We start from the raw sequence: 4,227 nt of genomic DNA on the forward strand, positions 1-4,227 counted from the left end.
AGTAACGAAGTACATGTACTTCGTTACTTCCCATCACTGGTTTTCAGGCACATTTTTTCACGGGTCAGAGTTTGACACGTGACATTTCAGATGGTGGCCTGTCACACAAAGTAACACACGCCGTTTTCTTTCTTCATTTATCGAGCCGAATGACTTAATCTGATTAATACTTCCCAGATGTTTTCAGACTGTGCCTCTTGTCACATATACAATGAAAGTCCCAAGCACTTTACTCGTTTTAAATAAGATCATGGAACTGTAACGTTGTTGAACTTTGACCTGTAGCCTAATATCACAACCTGTATATGTTTACCATGCAGTTCTGCAGAGCTTTTTTTTTTTTTAGAAACGTCCTGCGTTAAAGAGAACGTAAAAAGCAGGACGTTAAATAAAAATACAAATTCTGTTCATCCGCCTGCCAGTGGAGCGCTACAAGAATTACATTATCATCTATAAAATACATTAAAAAAAACAAAATAAATGTACCATTTATATTAATTTGGAGAAACAAATTTACATACAAAGCAGAAATTATTAAATTATCATCATTATGGGACTTTTGCTGTCTTGTTTGTGTTTGCTGTCTTTTCTTTGTCCCCCTTTTCTCATCGTCTGGAAGTCATGATGTCATGTTGTTTATAGTCTTTCTCTCAGCATTTGAATGAAAAGGAGAAGGTGTGTGTGTGTGTTCGGTGTCTGTGTGCGCTCAGCAACGAGAATGTATCGTCATCACCACTGCTGGTCGTGACTCCCAGCCTCACAATGCTTTCCGCTCCCTTCTGGAGCCCCTTTATTTATTTTTAGCTGAGCAACGTTTTATTCACTTGAGCTGCGGCCCTGCAGACAGAGCGACACACACGTGTGGAGGGGAGTGTGTGTGTGTGTGTGTGTGTGTGTGTGTGTGTGTGTGTGTGAGAGATGGAGAACATGTACCAAAATGTCTTCATACTCTGGTTTTTGCCTGCTGTTCTCCGTGACTCTGTTTGTTTTGGCTTCGTGTTCGTGAAGTTTATTTTCTCAGGTGATTGACAAACCCTGCTAATGCCAATTAAATAAATATAAAAAATGTGATTAAATATATAAACATGGCGGCTTGTAGAGAAAAAGCTGTAGTAAGAAATAAAATAATGACCAAAAAAAACCCTAAATCAAAATGTTGGTTCATTTTAAGATGAGACATTTGGTGACATCTCCCTTTAAATCAGTTAAAGGTAAATCTGAGTTTTAAGAGCAGATAAAAGAAATAAAAAAACAAACTAAAATTCTATTTTTCTTCCCAGTCAGTATCAGATAAAATATAAAATTTATTGTGATAGTTTTTGTTCACTTTGAATTTTTCATTCTGTTACAACCACAAACTACAATACAATGGGATTTCATGCTACAGACCAAGACAAGCAGCCACATTTATTTACTCATTTTTATTTCATAAACCCAACAATGCACAGTAAAACTAATTTGTGTTTCTTTTATTTAGAGGACAACTAGTGCGTGATTGTAAAGAAAATAATGCATTCTCTCTCTTTTTTTTAACATTTTAATTTAAATTTGAATCAGCAGAAAGATGCTGAATGCAAATACACTTCAGACTTTTATATATATAAAAAAGTAATAATATAAAAAAGTGCATGATTTAAAATCCAGTGCAAGTGATTTGGCCCAGAAGTCAAATTAGTTAAGTAAAATTTATTTGTATGAAATATTTCAGCAGATCAAAGTTGTGTTATAAAAACATAACACAGTAACCAATTACAAAAAAAAGCAACAAACATATTTTTCATCAAAATCACCAAGCAAATACACATTGAATATATCGATCAATGTTCCAGTTTTTATTAATCAAAGGCCGCTTTAAACAGCTGGGTTTTAAGCCTTGATGTAAAGGAACTCAGCGTTTCAGCGTTTTTGCAGTTTTCTGGACGTTTGTTCCAGATTTGTGGTGCATAGAAGCTGAAAGCTGCGTCTGGTTCAGAATACCTGAGAGGTCTGGATACAACTTTCACTGAATTAGTAAAAGTCTTCTTTGTGATCTGACGTTTAAGCCAACGGCTCTGTGAAGAGAGAACAAACTATACTTATGTTGTTTTTTTTTTTTTAGGTAAAACTTTCAAACCAGGTCGAAAACGGCGCCACACATCTATAGAGGATCTTAGATATGAGCTTCTTATCTTATAGGTAAAACACCATCCTGTTGTTGTCAGCTGAAATGCCGAACACGATGGAGATTCTATAGTAAGAAAAAAGTAGAAAATGAAACGGTTAAAATGATAAATAAAACATAAAACTATACTGTTTCACTTCTACTTTATGTTTTGAGACGTTTGAGGCCAGATCTTCAGGACTCTGCCTCATTAAACTGACTACATTACCAATTAAATGACCAAATAACCATATCACCTTTTAGAAGAGATTTTAAACAGACGTATATGTCAATCAAATCAAATGAATCTGTGGTTCAGCTACATGTTTACATACTGAGCTATTTGCAGTACAAAGTCCATCTGATGTTTGATAAATCTTCGTCTTCCTCTCTTCCTGTCTCTTACCCCTCCTTGATTCTTCGTTCATCAGTGGCCTGAGAGGAGACGGGAAACCCTGGCCAAATGAAACCTGGACGACGACGACGTCTCCTGCCTTCAGCTCCACGTTCCCACGACTGTTCCTTCTGCTCGCTCTCGTTCTTCAAAAGCTGCTTCGTTCGTCTTCTCTACAACTCGTACGTCTCCGTCCACTCGTGATCGTCCCCAGTCTTCCAGTAGAATCAAGGTAAATTCAAGCCTTAAATGTATGTTTTTGTTCCAGTCGCATTTGAATTCAACGACGCCTTAGAACAAATGTTACTGAAGCATTTACTTTATATTTTTAACTCGGTCAGGTAGTTTGGTAAATTTTCATAAGTCATCCAGGACTTCTTGTTTCATTGGGAAAAAAGCAATGTGATGCGACAGAGATGAGGTCAATGCTTAAAATATGAAAAGCCAAACACGTTTTCAGACGGACCCTCATTATTAAATTTAAAAAAAGGAAAATCTTGATATAGGTTAATTAATTTTCCATTTTATCTGTTTTTTTTGCCATGAACTCACCAAACACATATATGTCTAAATATATGCATCCTTACATCCATACCCACACACACTCATATGGGTTAGCCTCATTAACTCTCACCCAAATTTCTTTATCTTGTGAAAATGACCTCCTTATATTATATTGTATTACATTTTTACGTAGTTTTAACTCATTTAACTTGTTCCATAATTTTACACCATGAAGTGAAATAAAATAGCTCTTTCTTGTTGTGTGTAAACTACGAATCCTTAAGTTTGAGTAACCTAAGTTATATCTCTCTCAAGAAACACGCTCTGTATGAGCTTAGGTCACAGTTTATTTGATACTTTAAACATAATTTGAGCAATTTTAAATTCCACCAGATCTTCAAATTTGAAACTTCTATATTTCAAGAATAATGGGTTTGTGTGCTCATAATAACCAACATCATGGATGATTCTAGTGGCTCGTTTCTGTAGGATACTCAGTGGTTGTAATTAATTCCACACACTTCTGAACAATATGTTAAATACGGCAAAATCAGCGAGTTATCAAGAATATGAAGAATATTCAGCCAGGACTGATACTAGTTTGTTCTGTAAATGTTTCGTAAAACTCCCACGACAGCACTTTTTTTCCCACGTCACACGAGTCACGTGACCAACAGCCGGTTGTTAGTAATGGCGAAAAGGCAGAAGAAGGCGACAGGAAGTGGTAGGACGATGACGGTTTGTTTTTGTTTTTTGGGGGATAATGTGCAGCTGGCCTCACTAGAGCTCTCACAGCTTCCCACAGTTCATAAAAAGTTGTCATTCAAATGTGTTGAATCCATAACTCTTCGGTACAATTTCCCCAAAACGCCGCCTACGTAGCCGCGCCCAGGCGTGAGCGGCTTGTCGCCCCAGCACCTGAATAAAACACCGATAACGGAGGATGAGCGCTCGAGCCATCAACATACCTCATCTGTTTACATCCATCGCTGCCATTATTTTTAATTACTTATCGCGTGAGCTAGCTTGTAAACGCGAGATCTTAACTTGATTTCTTATTTACTGGAAACTTCCGCTGGAGATGGGCACAAGGATAGACCCCTCAGGGACCGCTCTTGCCTATTGTCGCTGACAAGATTTAGGGCGGCCATCTTGGAGCGGTCCACCACTCCACTCAGCGTTATGTGTT

The 4,227-nt window shown here is 37.3% G+C and overlaps 1 long non-coding RNA gene across 1 annotated transcript in view; it reads left to right on the top strand.

Annotated features, from left to right (window-relative positions):
- Positions 1-4,227, top strand: part of LOC106964817 (uncharacterized) — a 51,008-nt gene that overhangs the window by 18,747 nt on the left and 28,034 nt on the right. The window contains exon 2 of the long non-coding RNA XR_001428512.1: positions 2,572-2,766. This is a non-coding gene — a long non-coding RNA (uncharacterized LOC106964817). The remainder of the gene's footprint in view (positions 1-2,571; positions 2,767-4,227) is intronic.

The sequence above is a fragment of the Poecilia latipinna genome, unplaced genomic scaffold, assembly GCF_001443285.1.
Source record: "Poecilia latipinna isolate Pla-1442-1.1 unplaced genomic scaffold, P_latipinna-1.0 Scaffold1723, whole genome shotgun sequence".
In the NCBI taxonomy this organism is placed as follows: Eukaryota; Metazoa; Chordata; class Actinopteri; order Cyprinodontiformes; family Poeciliidae; genus Poecilia; species Poecilia latipinna.